Source organism: Cervus elaphus, chromosome 7 (assembly GCF_910594005.1).
Source record: "Cervus elaphus chromosome 7, mCerEla1.1, whole genome shotgun sequence".
NCBI lineage: Eukaryota > Metazoa > Chordata > Mammalia > Artiodactyla > Cervidae > Cervus > Cervus elaphus.
Window position 1 is genome coordinate 15,583,477 of NC_057821.1, and position 15,667 is coordinate 15,599,143.

The following is a 15,667-nucleotide window of genomic DNA, read 5'->3' on the forward strand; positions in this document are numbered from 1 at the left end:
GCCAAGAATCCTGAAAAGAGTTCAGAGGTTAAATAGAAAGAACCTAACAAGTGGGAGGCCTGATGGGCAGGTGACCCTGTGGCAAACGCAGGGCCCCATAATTCACCCTCGACCCAGCAGGCTGCCTGGGTTTTATGAGCCCTGGGGGCTAGGCTACTTTCCTGAACATCATTCAGAATTTATAGACACTTGTCACTGTCCTTCCCAACTCTTTTTTTTTTTTTTGCCTTAGAAGGAAGCCTGGTGTTAACACAGCCTCTGCTGCCCTCCCAGGGAAATGCAGCCCACCCTGCCTTCAGTCCCCAGCTGGTGGGAAGAGAGGAGCTGAGAGGCCAGCAGGCCTGTCCACGGCAGCCAGGTGCCCCCTCTACCTGCCGAGGTCAGGGCAGAGGAAGACAACCTGGAGCCAAGTATAGGAACCAGGCTTCTGCATAAAGGACCCCGTGATGACCGAGACCTCGGGCCTCAGACCTCCAGGAATTTGAACAGGACTGGGCCGGGCTGGGTTGGGCTCGGGACCCCCTCCGAGTTACAGAACAAGGAAAGCACAGAGGGAAGCACCAGCTGGAAGCTCCTGAGGAAGCTCTCCTGCTTGTATCACTTACCGGCCGTGTCACCGGCTCAGTAACTTGGCCTCTCTGCGCTCCCACGTTCTGACCTGAACACTGGCTAAATGTGCCTTGCCCTGTCTACTCCACAAGCTACCAGGATGAGGAAGGATGACCATGAGGGTGGAGAGGACTGGGAGGAGCTACAACGGGAGCTGTCACAGAGTGGCCAGGAGTGCAAGTGCCGGATCCCCACCTCCTGACTGGGGGACCTGAGCGAGGTACCTTCACCTCTCTGCTTCCTCTCCAGGAAACTCTTAATGTCTAGTTCCCAAGGTTGAACAGGATGAAATAGCTTAGCATCCCTAAAGCCAGCCAGGGCTCAGCAAACGCGGGCAGCTACAGAAGAGGCACCACCCCGAGGGAATCGAGAGCAGTGGGTGAGGGCACGGAGCAGGAATCAGACACAACTAGGGTCAAGTCCTGGCTCGGCGCACAGTGTCCATGTGACCTGGGACGCCTCCCAGTTGGCCTGGGACTTCTCCGGTTTCATAACAGAAAGTCTTGCATTCCAGAGTCCCCTGGGTCCCAAACAGGGTCAGTTGGTCACCTTAGACCCAAAGAAAATCCCACTGCTATTCTGAGCTACAGCTTACACCTCAGCACAAAGGGAGGTAACACCTACTTTGTGAAGGTTGTAGGGGAACGAAATGAGAGAACATGTGTCAATTACGCCAGCCATGGCGGCTCTTTCATAGATGTTCACTCACTTCATCCTCACCACGACCCGGAGGCGGGGAGGCAGTGCTCAGCAGGGGTTCCCCAGGGAGGGAAGGGGCTGCACCCAGCACAGCCTATGGGACCCCAGGCTCTTCCAGCTCCTCATTTGATGGCAACACTGGCCTGCCGGGCCCCTGGGAGCCAGGTCCAGCCCTAAGCAGCTCTGCCTGTGATCTGAGTTGAAATCCCACTCTGGGGGCACATCTAGCTGTCATGAGGTTCCCCAGGCCTTCCCCTTGGGTGCCAGGAAACTATTACAGACGTTGAAGGTGTGCAAGAATAAGAAAGTCTCTTTGAGGAAGAGGAGATATATGCATGTATACATATATATACATACATATATAGTTATGACTGATTCATGATGTTATACGTCAGAAACCAGCACAACATTGTAAAGCAATTACCTTCCAGACAGAAAAAAAAAGAAAGCCTCTCATACACCGGGAAGCTCCACCTCGATTCCCATCTCTCACCCTTACACATATCACAACATGTGACAACTTGCATTGCAGATAAGAGTGTGGACTCAGGAGCCGGGCTGCCCGGGGTTCACATCCAAGCTCTGCCCTCTGACTAGCTGTGTGACCTCAGGCAAGTGACTTAACTTCTCTGGGCCTGTTTCCTCACCTGTAAAAATGAACTAATCAGCACCCACGCCACAGAGCTAATGTGGGGATAAAATCAGTATATAAAGCTTACATTAGAACAGCGCCGGGCCCACTCGAAGCAGGCAATACCCAGGAGCCGTTATTCTGATGATTTAATATAATGTAATTCAATCCAAGCATGACCTGGTCATTCCATTAGCCTCTTTGAGCCCATTTCCTTACCTTTAAATGGAGACTACTCCGCTCACCCCTACTTCCTCACTGTCACGGGATCCAAAGTAGATAAACGTGGTTGTGAGTTACGCTTTAAAAACCATCAAGAGCCGTATATGTGAAAGGGATGAAAAGAACGCGTCCTCTAATAAACATAAGGTAATAGAAACATAGGACTACGGGGTAACATGAGCCAATGTAAGATAATACTCTGCGTTAAAAACTGAACCGTGAGAGAGAGAAGACAGATGGAGAAAGAGGAGGAGAGGCAGAGAAAGGCCAAGTGAGACAGGGACGGCGGGTGAGGGCTGAACTTGGAGAGCAGGGAATCAATGCCGTACTGTAATTTAAAAACCGATATACAGTAAATATCGGCCCGGCGCCGCAGAGCAGCGGCACGGCAGGGTGGCCCTGCCAGAGATAACTCACAGCCCCAGCTGGGCCAGCCCCCCGGCTCCCCGCCGGCCTCCCCTCTAACTCATGGGCCACTGCTGTGTCCCTGCACCTACGTGCTACCCTAGGGCCGCAGGCACCTGCGGGGCCTCCTGGTTATGTGCCATAGTCACACGGCCCGAGATCTATGGAACCGGCTGACCATGAAGTCCTGGAAATGAGCCTGGGGCCTGGACTTCTCCCCTCGAGAGAAAGGGACTTGGGAGGGGGCTTGGGTTCCCAGCAGCCTGGCTTTGTGCTGGGGGTGAACTGGGGGCTCCCATCACAGCTCTTCTCTTGTGGCTTCACTGCCAGAATTCTGTCCCCTCCCCACAGTGACACACCCATCCCCCCATCATCACCCCACGTCACACCTGAGACACAGATCCCGTAATCCATCCTACACCTGACCCTCCCAGTTCCTGAAACCCCGCCCCCACAAGCATGCCTCTAAATCTGGCTTCTCCTGCTGGGGGGCTCATGCCTTCTTCTGTGCCCTGCTCCAAGGCCTATTTTCTTGACCCCCATAGGCTTTTCCAGCTTCTTCAGACCAAAATATCTTCCCCCCACCTGGCTCAGCCCCGGGGAACGGGTACGGGGGTGGGGGTGGGGGCAGGAATCATGGCCCAGGGAGATGTTGCTCTCTGGCCTTCTCTCCATGAAAGAGACCAGGCTGAATCAGATGCCTCCTTCCTTGATAAAAAGTTCCTCAATCCAGGTTCCACATCCCCATTAGAAGCCCCAGTGCCTTCCCACCCCCATCCAGTGAATGCACAGTGGTTCTGAAAGGTCCCAAAGCAGCATGTTCTGCGGCCCTGCCACCGACTCCCATCCCCTGAGATCCTGTGTTGTGCTCGCCCACGTGGCGTGTCCTGTAGACACTGCCTGAGCCTGTAGACCTGTAACTTCCTCCCACAATGTGGCTTGATTGCCCCATAATCTGACCCCAAAACGAAGGCGGTCCAGGTGTGAAGTCCAGTTCTGAATCCACTAGCCACCTTCAGACAAATCCCTCCTCCACAAACTTCCCCAGCCCCTAAGCCAAACGCAGTGTGGTTACAAGGTATAATAAGAAACCCAACTGCATCAGGAACCACTCAGTGACCTCTGCCTCAGTGTCCTCTCACGTATAATGGGTGTAATCATAGCATCTGTCCTTCTTGCTTGCCTGGTAGGAACTTCTGTAGGGTCAAACGAGATCACATAGAGAGTATTATGAAATTCCCTAAGGTGCTGGATGATTTAGTGGGTGGTTGTTGGAGAGGAGCATCCATTAAACTGATCCACAGTTGCTCCCCTCCTCGCTTAGGAAAAATGCCCCTAGTCTATCTACCATGAATAATAGTAGTGTATACCACACAGGGGGCTTCCCTGGTAGCCCAGACAGTAAGGAATCCACCTGCAGGATCTGGGTTCCATCCCTGGATCAGGAAGATCCCCTGGAGAAGGGATGGCAACCCACTCCAATATTCTTGCCTGGAGAAGCCCATGGACAGAGGAGCCTGGCGAGCTATAGTCCATGGGGTGGCAGAGAGCTGGACGTGACTAAGCAACTTGGCGTGCGTGCACACACACACACACACACACACCCCACAGCATTCAGCACATGCCGGGCATTGCTCCAGCCCCTCACATACAGCAATTCATCAGGTTCTCCTAACAGCCCTATGCCGTGGGTACTCTTATTGTCTCCATTTTGCAGATGAGGAAACTGAGGCCCAGAGAGAGTAATCTGCCTGAGTCCACATGATCAGGAAAAGAGAACACAGTGTAAGCCCTAGGAATGGGGGCCCCAGTGCACCCAGGCTCCCTACATAAGAACTGTGTCCACATATTTTAGTACCTAAGCATTCTGGGATAATGTGTATGTTTCTCTGCTCCACCCTCCTCTTAGACCTAAACTTCCCAAGGACGAAAAATGGGCCTTTCCCCACCCGAGGACGGCTTCTCAACAGTAAGGAGCCCGCCTTGCCCACTTGCAACCTCCCTGTGTTCCCCCTCCCCCTGCCAGCAGCTCTCTGCCCAGACTCTTGCCCATTTAAGGACTGGGAAATCATCCTGCCCCCAGTGCGATGGCCCTCATTTCTCATGTGCTTAGAAGCTGTGACCAGACAGCGGGCCCGGGATTTATGTCTATTCTAGGGTCTCCCCTCAGTTCCCCTTCTCCCAGCTCAGCCTCTGTGACGCACATGCCCGGGCTGGGAGGAAGATTAAGTGGTTCCTTTAGGGTCAGCTGCCCCTAAACAGGGACCACAGCCCCCAAATCTCTTCATCCAGTCAGTTCACATTTGGGTGAGAGGGTGAGATGCCAGTTAAGCAGTGGGGCAGGGAGGGATCTGGGAAAGCAGCTTGAGAGTGCATTTCTCAAGTGGTCCACATCACCCCTCCACCTCCAGCATGGCCACTGCTGTTGTCAGCTTTACATCATGTGGTTAATCGTGCATGACCTTCAGCTGAGTCCTGAGCACATGCACACGCACAGACACACGCATGCACGGGATCACAGGTGAGGGAAGGCAGTAGGCACAAGTCAGAGCTGGGCACCCCCACCGCCATCCCAGCCCCAACCCCCTCCAAGTCCTAGAGTCCACAGGCAGGGCTGGAAAAAGTACAGAAGGGGAAATCAAACAATGGGGGTGGTGGAGGGCTGCATGTGGTGTCTGGCTGGGGGCGGTGCACAGTAGGTGCTCAATAACTGCACGTTAAATTAAACTGAATCAATGAGGGCCGCTGACCAATCAGTCATGAAAGGGAAGGTCTAGGGAGCATCCTGAACACTCAGGCTCTCCTGACTTTAAAGCTCGATGGGCTTGAGGGCTTTCCAGGTGGTGCTCGTAAGAACCCATCTGCAATGCAGGAGATGCAAGAGACGTGAGTTCGATCCCTGAGTTCGGAAGATCCCCCGGAGGAGGGCATGGCAACCCACTCCAGTATACTTGCCTGGAGAATCCCATGGACAGAGGAGCCTGGAGGACTCCATGGGGTCACAAAGAGTCGGACGCTACTGAGACGACTTAGCATGCATGGGATGGAGGGGGCACTTTAGAACAAGTCAAAGGAAACCTCACTGTCACACTGGCAGCAAAGTACAGAACTTTGCTCAAGAGGTGGGGTGCACTGAGACCATGAAAGTGGTTCCAGCAAATCATGACTCCCATACCTTGACCCTTAAGAAGCGTCATGAGAAACGGCTGCGAGAAGGCTTCCTCTACAGCATGAGGACAGACACCGCCCAATCCTCTCCCACACTCTATCTCGGTGGAAATGAGGCAGAAGCGGGGCTAGAACGCGCAGGGGAACGTGCAGGGGACTGACCTAGCATGGGATTTCTCAGTTGTGGGAGGTGTGATATGAATCAAAGCTCCGGAGAGCAGACTGACAGATCACCAAACAGCCACACAAGAGCACATGCAGGTTGCACATGTGCCCTGGCAGAGACAGGGCTCCAGTGTGGCTCCCTCACCCAGGGTGACCCATCGGTAAGTTCCTGACCAGGTCCCCCAGCACCCCAGAGAGTCCCCTGCAACTTGGTGTCTGGCGCTGTATGAGGACCTCTAACCTCTAACCTTTGATTTCCGTGTCTCCGGGTCATCCATCTTTCCTCCCTTCTGCCCCAAGAGGACTTATCTGGGTATTACAGAGGCTTCAATGGGGCAGGGGAAGGGAAACTGAAGGGAAGGATCAACTTGCCCACCCAGGAATCCTCAATACCTTTTTAGATTGACTAGGCCTCATCTTATGGCCCTTATTGGGCATTTCCAGGGCTTTCCAGGAGCTCAGGTCAAGCATGCCTACACCTCCATTGTTGTCCTCCAGGGGGCCCCCACATCTCTTTCTCATCAGCTACTGCTGCTGCTACTAAATCGCTTCAGTCGTGTCCGACTCTGTGCGACCCCATAGACGGCAGCCCACCAGGCTCCGCCGTCCCTGGGATTCTCCAGGCAAGAACACTGGAGTGGGTTGCCATTTCCTTCTCCAATGCATGAAAGTGAAAAGTGAAAGTGAAGTCTCTTAGTCATGTCCGACTCAGCGACCCCATGGACCGCAGCCTACCAGGCTGCTCCGTCCATGTGATTTACCAGGCAAGAGTACTGGAGTGGGTTGCTATTGCCTCATCAGCTACTGAGATGCAAGCTGGAGCCTAAACCTTGCTTCGCACCCAATCTCCTCCAAGTCCTGCAGGCTGAGTGACCCTATGTCAGTCATTTGGGGGACCAGAGGGAGTCATGTAACAGCAAGACCTAGTTTACAACTAGTCTGAAGTAGGAGTCTGCACAGACTCCCAATATTAGTTGGGGATCATAGTAAATCCCCACCCCCAGCTATTTTGACTAAAGCTGCCTTGATAGCGGAACAGATCAGGAAGGGTAACTAGGAAAGATGGGGCTAGCTTTAGGGAAAAGGAGTAGAAAGTGAGTCTTAGGGAGGGAAGGTGGAAGAACCAAACAGATTTTTGCATTTCTGTGAAGTGTATCAGAGACCTAAGTTAAGACGAAAGGGAAGACCTTCCCGTGTTGGCCTTAGACAGAAGAAGAGGGTGTTTAGGGGAGATGACCCAGGAGGGAAATACAGAGGGAAAAGGGGTTAAGACAGACATAGCATCTCACTTTTCTTGTTGTGTCTACTGTGAATGAGTTAATGCAGGGTTTGCCCATAATACAGTTGTTCTAGTATCCAGGACTCCCACAGATGCTAAAATCCAGAGGCTCTAATCTCTTTATAAAATGGCATAGTACTTGCACATAACCTGTACACATCTTCCCATATACTTTACTTTTTTAACTTTTTTTATTTTGTACTGGAGTATAGCCTCTTGATGAAAGTTAAAGAGGAGAGTGAAAAAGTTGGCTTAAAGCTCAACATTCAGAAAACTAAGATCATGGCATCTGGTCCCATCACTTCGTGGCAAATAGATGGGGAAACAGTGGAAACAGTGAGACACTTTATTTTGGGGGGCTCCAAAATCACTGCAGATGGTGATTGCAGCCATGAAATTAAAAGACATTTACTCCTTGGAAGGAAAGTTATGACCAACCTAGATAGCATATTAAAAAGCAGAGACATTACTTTGCCAACAAAGGTCCATCTAGTCAAGGCTATGGTTTTTCCAGTAGGCATGTATGGATGTGAGAGTTGGACTGTGAAGAAAGCTGAGTGCTGAAGAATTGATGCTTTTGAACTGTGGTGTTGGAGAAGACTCTTGAGAGTCCCTTGGACTGCAAGGAGATCCAACCAGTCCATCCTCAGGAGATCAGTCCTGGGTGTTCATTGGAAGGACTGATGCTGAAGCTGAAACTCCAATACTTTGGCCACCTCATGCGAAGAGCTGACTCACTGGAAAAGACCCTGATGCTGGGAAGGATTGGGGGCAGGAGGAGAAGGGGATGACAGAGGATGAGATGGCTGGATGGCATCACCAATTCGATGCACATGAGTTTGAGTAAACTCTGGGAGTTGGTGATGGACAGGGAGGCCTGGCGTGCTGTGATTCATGGGGTCACAAAGAGTCGGACACGACTGAGCAACTGAACTGAATTGAACTGAGAGCCGATTAACAATGTTGTGATAGTTTCAGGTGAATAGGGAAGAGACTCAGCCATACATATTCACTTATCCATTCTCCTCCAAACTCCCCGCTCATCCAGGCTGCCACATAACACTGAGCAGAATTCCATATGCTATGCAGTAGGTCCTTGTTGGTTATCCATTTTAAATATAGTTGTGTGTACATGTCCATCCCAAACTCCATAACTACCCTTCTCCCCCATCCTTCCCCCTGTTCCCCCCCACAACCATAAATTCATTCTCTAAATCTGTGCCTCCCACATACTTCAAAATCTTCCCTAGATTACTTATAATACTGACTACAATGTAAATGCTATGTAAATCAATGTAAATGCTACATAAATAGTTGCCAGTACATGGCAAATTCAAGTGTTGCTTTTTAGAACTTTCTGGGATTTGTCTTTTTCTGAAAACTTTTGATTGCATCCACAGATAAAGAACCCACAGATAAGGAGGGTCGATTGTAAATGCATTGAGTACTAAAGAGTCCAACTTTGGGATTTTGCAGTCTCTCATGTTTCAGGATTACCCTGTATACATAGGACTGTGACAAGGAGTCCCAGGCTCTATGCAGACAACTCCAAGCATACTGATAATTACAAGAGCTCAGTTTTGCTCTTTAACCCAGTTTGACCCTGTTTAACACCTAAGCCTTGTGCCTACAGTTCCAGTCTGCCTCTTGGGTTGGTCTGGTGCCCATTAACCTTGGCCCTTGGGGATATTCAAGAAAGCAGACCTAGATCTGTCCAAATCAGGCGCATGGCCTTCTGTTGCTCAGGAGCAAAGCCACACACAGCCTTGCATCTCCTCCACGGGACCCCCACACCTTCTACACACCGTGCAACCACAGTGCAAGGAATCGCGGAGAAAAAAACCAGGAGTGATGGGTTACAACACAGGCAAACAGTGTCATTGTTTAAACGTGCTTGGTGCATTAGGACTCAGCTTAACAAGCCATTTGACCCAGCACATAGTTGCCTCTGGCTTCTCACTCCTTTTCCTTTGACCTTCTGTTCACAGACTTGCCTTGTTTTCCAGGATCAAGCCTGCCCTTACCCCCCATTTCAATAAAATGGAGATTCCTGTTCAGGAGGTTTGGGATTTTGCATCCACCCAGCCTGCTTCTGGGTGATGCTGATGCTCCTGGTCCATGGACCACACTCCAGGCAGTGACTTGCCAGTGTGGATCTGTCCTCACCATCTCCTGGATTCTCCTTGCCTCAAATCTACCTCCTTTTCTAATCCTAGCCGGTTAGTCCTAAAACATGCATTCTCAGTGGTGGCAACAGCGCCCCCAAGGGGGCAAAAATTTGTTATTGGGAGCAGCTTACTCTTTTTGTATACAAAGCACAGCGATACCTAATACAGTACATAAACAGATATATAGTATATATTAAAATTTTATGGGAGTGAAATTATAAGAAATAGTGTCTTAAAAGTTTTCATCAAGAGGGCAATAATTAAAGAAAAGTTGAGACACACGGGCTGAAGGCTAACTCCCTTCACCCTCTCTGGTGCCAAAGCTCCAATAATGGCACCTAGTTGCAAAAGTAAATGATATGACATGATATGAAATGACATCAGTGTGTCCCTTCCCTGCTGCCTGCCCCGATCCCCCCGAGCTGTCTGGACCAAAGGCTCTTCTTCTGCAGGTTCTGCATCCCTTTTCCCAGAAGGAACAGTGTCCGCCTGCCTCACCTATTATATTATTGGGGAACTCCAGTCCCACACGAAACAGATACATTAAAGCCTACCTGTAATGCCCTCACGCGTGTGTGTGTGCTAAGTCTCTTCAGTCGTGTCTGACTCTTTGAGACCCCGTGGACTGTAGCCCACCAGGCTCCTCTGTCCATGAGGATTCTCCAGGCAAGAATACTGGAGTGGGTTGCCATGCCCTCCTCCAGGGGATCTTCCCAACCCAGGGATCGAACCCACATCTCTTAAGTCACCTGCATTGGCAGGTGGGCTCTTTACCACTAGCACCACCTGGGAAGCCCCAGTGCCCTCATACCTGGGCAGTACTGCCTTTGAGAGTTTAGTTACTTGATCTAAAATCAGGAAGGGGTCACAAATATAATCCTGAGTGCTAAAGGGCTTGCTCAAGGCTGAAGCACATTCACACGGGCCTGACCTTACATCCTCCTTAGGAAGTCAACACCAGCATCCTGACGGGATCAGTAAAGGAACCAGGCCTCAGGGGGGCCCCACCCAAGTCACACACAAGGTAGGGTCTGGACCCCTAACTCACAGTCCAGTGTTCAGCCTACCATCTTCCATCCGGTCCAGAAGGACAATGCAGACTATCTGATGGGAATTTTTGAACAGATGTGTATGAGTCAGAATGGCAGGCAGGGAAGCCCCCAAGAAGACTGAGCCCCCGAGGGCTCTGTGATGAAGGCTCTGAAGTCACCTCACCAGCCAGGCCAGGAGGCCAGCAGAGCACACACAGGGACCGATCCATGCTGAGCCTACTGATCCTCCCCTGGGGACAGAGGCAGTACAGAGGGGTTAAGGGTGTGGGTGTTGATCCAGACAGACGTGAGAACTCAGTGACAGCTCTGCCACTGACCAACTAATTGGCAGGCACCCAGCTTCTCTGAACCTCTGTTTCCCCGTCTATAAAGTGGAGGTACCAACAGTGATCATTTCACAGGATTGGGAGAATTCAATGAGAAAAAATGTGAAGCTCTTAGCACTGTGCCTGGTACATAATAAACAAACAGGAAATTGTTCGAAGGAGCTGGTCTTGATAGCCTAAGAAATTCTCAGAATATCCATTCTACTTTCCACACCTGAAACTCCCAAATTCCCAGTGACCTCTGAGAATTTATAAGACAAAATCTAACTTCTATGAAGTTTAATGGGCTTTTGCCCATAAATCTTCATCTCCTCCAAGAAGCCCTCTTGATTGCCCTCGCCCTGAGCATACCCAACACGGCTCTTTCCCTTGGTCCTCATCTCCAGACCTGACTTCCTGCTCCCTGAATATACCTTTCCTTAGGCCCAGCCATGATGGTTAGACTAGTCCTCCAACCCTGTTCTGGTAACTCATTAGTCAGATCCTACTAAATACATGTCTGGGCCCGAGCCCCTCTTCCTGACTGGGTGGACCACCCAACTCCACAAATGGGACCCAGGTCCAATCACAGGCCCTGTAGAGGCCCCAGCAGAGCTATGTCCATTCACTTAGACACCAGCCCTGTGAGGCCACTCTTGGGGCAGCAAGAGTTGGAGCCAGGGAAGGAAGGGCAGAGGCCGAATTCTGGGAGAGATTTCACACTCCAGCTTGAGATAGGAAGGCGTGACAGATGATACTTGTAAAACACAGAGTTGGAGCATCCTGAGCAAATGTGCATGGCTGTAAAAACCCACAGCAAACAAGAGGCAGGGAGAGAAGCAGGTGCCACAGCCCCAGAGGTGAAATCTGCTCCTCGAGTATCAATTCTCCAAGTTTTCTTGGAGGGTTTCCTGGAGTCTTTTAATGACCCGCTTATGTACGATGGCATCAAACCCTCCTGGCAGTTGTATGCAGGGGAGGCTGGGGACACGCTCCTCCAGGTCTTTGAGGGCCCCTCCCCCTCTCTGAAACTTCCCCCTCCAACCAAACACTCCCCCAGATCTGTAAGGGGGTTGGGGAGCATTGGGACAAACATGGGGCCATACACAACGGCAAGGCACATGCTGTTATTTCCAGTCAGCAGACGAGAGCACAGAGGCTCCAGCGGTTAACACAGATGTGGCAGAGCTAGAATTCCAACCCAGGCCTTCCAAGCGCAGGTTCCATTCCACTCCAGGCACATCTTGCTTTACTGTGCTTCATTTGATTGTCCTTCATAGATATTGTGTTTCTTTACAAATTGAAGGTTTGCGGCAACAACCTTGCATCGAGCAAGTATATTGGGGCCATTTTACCGACAGCATTTGCCCACTTCATGTCTCTGTGTCATACTTTGGTAATTCTTGCAGTATTTCAAACATTTTCATTTTTATTGTGTTTGCTATGGTGACTGGTGATCTGTGATCAGTGATCTGTAATCAGTTCTTTGATGTTACTACTATGACTTTCTGAAAGCTTACAAAATGGTTAGAGTTTTTAGCAATAAAGTCCTTTTAAATTAAGGTATTACATTGGTCTGCTTTTTTTTAGATATAATGCTCTTATGCACTTCATAGACTACTGTATCATGTAAATATAACTTTGATATGCACTGGGAAGCCAAAAATTCATGACTCACTTTATTACGATATTTGCTTTATTGTAGTGGTTTGGAACAGGATTGCAATATCTCCAAGGTATGCCTGCGTATGACAACTCTATCCCTTCAAATAAACTGTGCTCAAAAACTACAACTGAACTTCAAATAAACTGCTCAGAAACTGTGCTAAGGTTCCAACTATGCTCAAAATAAAATTGCAAGACACCCCAATACTTCTTGCTTCTGTCCAGGGTCCTGTTACATTTGGCTGTCTCTGCTTGGTTTCTGCTCTGTGTCTCTGCTGTCAGTCTAGAAGCCTTCCCCATCAGAATGGGGAACCAGGCCCCAGATGCCAGTACTGTGCTCATCTCCAGCCTGGGACAGGGGACTTTCTGAAGGAGAACTGCTCCATCTCACAGGCTGGACAGACTTGACTTGACGTACCTGACACCAGAGGCCAGAACCCCCTGGATCCTTGATTTTATTTCAGAACGGCAGCCAAGACACAAAGGCGATTTTCACTGTAGCCAACCCAGGGCCTGGGTGGCCAAAAGGCTGCTGGCTTCTCCCAGTGGCCCCACCCACCTTATCTGCATTTCCCACCCTTTCCACCCTCCCTCTCCTCCTAGGTCTCTCCTCCTCTGTCTCACCTCCCGAAAGCTTCCTGCTCACCCTCTCTCAGGCCAGGACTCCCCAGCGTCTCAGATTTCAGGGCCTGGGAAAGAAAGTGGCACCTCAGAGAAGGCGGCGGCGGGCACCCAGTCCAACCCGACAGGGGATGAAGCTGGGAGCCGACCTCCCAGAGAAGCATCGCCAGAGGCTGAAACCGAAATGCCAAGTTAGCTGTTTGTATCCCCCAGGGCCAGGGTAGGAAGATACGTAATTACATTCCTGAACAGGAATTAGACCAGAAACTCTAAATTGAGGACTGGGCAGAGGGCTTGAGCAGAAGCAGGGGAGGAGCTGGAGGACAGAGACGGAACTCGGCACCCCTAGCCCGAGTCAGAAGGGAGAGACGACATCCCAGCGTCAGCAGATGGGCCCAGGCAGCTGGTGTGGTCTGCGGAGGCTGCCGGCAGGCCCTCTCGAGCTTCCCCATCCTCTCTGCAGGACCCTGACCCCCTTCAGCCTCCAAAGTACTGCACAAGCGAGGCCACAGCTGGCTGGGCTCTGCTGTACGTGGCTGAGTAAAGCTCTTCGCAGAGGAGAGCGATCAGCCCAGGACACAACCCTAAGACCCGGGATCTGAGCTCCCAGTCTCCCCACAATCCCCCCATCTGTGCTCCCAGTCTCCCCACAAGCCCTGAGTTCCAAGACGGCCCCCACCCTCATACAACAGCCCAACAAGAACCTCTCAGCCTGGTCCCAGGGAACTTCACAGCTCAGAGACAGGCAGTCTCCTGCCTAGCTCTGCTCCTCCCCAGCCATGGGGCTGGTGCGGGGGGGGGGTCAATTTCTTGAAGCCGCCCTGCTCCCACGGCCCCTCAAGGCCAATCAGCCCTTTGCAGCCACAGAGGACCCCCTCCCTGACACACGCATGCACACACATACACACACACACACACACACACACTTCACTGTCGTGAAGGCAGAGGGTCAGCATCTACAGCCATGCCTGTAACACCAGCTCACGGTGCAGGCTCCGCCAAGCTCCCGCTACCCGCAGGTATCTGCCTGTCTGTGGCATCTCAGCAGGCACTTGGTGCTGGCCTGGATCAGTCCCCCTGCGATCCCCGCTCAGGCTCCCTCCTGTTTCCCTTTCAGGTTCTGGCTTTCAGGAGCTCTGTCTCCCTGGAACTCACTGCCTATGTCCTTTGTACTGGGGTGATGCAAAGATGGGTAGGACACCTCCCTGCCGTCCCCTCGGGTCTGTGCAGAGCGAGGCACTGCTGGCACTGACTGCCCACTACTCTCCCTCCTCCCTGCCCAGGCCAACCTTAGAATCCTAGAACCAGGGCAGGGCTGGCGGGAGACAGACCTATCAACCAGGCACAGCTAATACCACTTTCCATATTGCTTCATCATGCCATTCTGATGCCCCAAGCTGCACACACACCATCTCCCCAATCTCCCTGCCTTCTACCTGAAGACAGGAGAGGGTCCCTGGGGTTGCCCTACATGCCTGCCTCCCTGAACTGCAATGAAGCCTTCCTTCCCTCCATCAGCACTGAGTCAACTCCTCCACACCCGGCTTTACCCACCCCACCCAGCCCCCAGAGCGCAGGGAGCCCTGGCGTCCGACCCAGCCCCCAGCAACCGCTCCAGCCAGGCTTCGCCTGTGGGGAGATGCAACAGAGTGGTCTGGCGGCAAAGTTCTCCTGCTGTTTCAACGTTTCTGTCTACCTGCAGCTCCTGTCTCTCCCTCCTGCTCTCTGGCCTCAAACGGAACTCGCTCTCCCCGCTCCTCGCCAGAGTTTCACCTCCACGATCAAAAAGAAAGAAAGAAATGAAAAGGAAACCTCCCGCGATAACGACGGGCGAAAAGAGAAGGGAGTATCCGCAGGGCTGCTCGGGTGAGAGAGCCCTCAAGTGAAAAGAGAAAGGGATGCAAAGTTCCCAGCTCCCCCGGGCGCGTTCAGCCCCGCGCCAAGCTCCCGCAGACACCCGATCGCTGAGACGCGGGAGGCCGTGGCGACCACTCACCTGGGCGAGGCAGCATCTACCTCCGGCTGGGAGGCACCGAGGCCGGTTCCGCGGGGCGCCCGGGCTCCCCGGCTCGGCCACGCATCCTTCCCCGCCCGAGACAGGCTCGAGCTAAGCCCTCCGGCTCCGGCGAACACAGGCAGATGGTGGCCTCGGATGTCCACGCGGGGAGAGCCCTGAGAGGCTTATTCAGTTATATCCACGGCATTTAGCACGAAGAAAGAAAGAAAAAGCACAACTTGTTCTCTTCCAGATTAAAAAAATAATAATAACATAATCTCTCCCTAGGAGGACGGCGGCAGGATTTTCCAAATCGAAGAACCCCGGGCATCCCCAGGAACCTCGGGCATCTTGGAATGCGGGGCGTCTTCAAGTTCAGACGAGCCAGCCGGTTGTGCGTGTGAGAGTGTGTGTGTGTGTGTGTGTGTGTGTCTCAGAGAGAACGAGCCAGGCACTCACACCCACACGCACACAAACACACTCCCCCGCACGCCCCGCATGCACACTGCCCCCCCACGCGCGCGCTCACACACGCGCGCCCCCGTCACACATACACACACACGCACGGCGATCGCACGCATGGAGCAAGGAGGGAGCCGGCGGGCTGCGGCGGCCGCCGAGAGGCGGCGGCGGAGAGAGCCCAGCGGCCGGAGGCGCCCGGAACCCGGGCCCGTGCGCGCCG

At 52.3% G+C, this 15,667-nt stretch overlaps 1 protein-coding gene across 1 annotated transcript in view; it reads right to left on the reverse strand.

The window, feature by feature from the left end:
- LRFN2 (leucine rich repeat and fibronectin type III domain containing 2) overlaps positions 1–15,396 on the reverse strand; it is a 200,817-nt gene extending 185,421 nt beyond the window's left edge. The window contains exon 1 of the mRNA XM_043907385.1: positions 14,986–15,396. The gene's annotated coding sequence lies outside the window, so the exon portion shown is untranslated. The remainder of the gene's footprint in view (positions 1–14,985) is intronic.
- Positions 15,397–15,667: the final 271 nt, after the last annotated feature.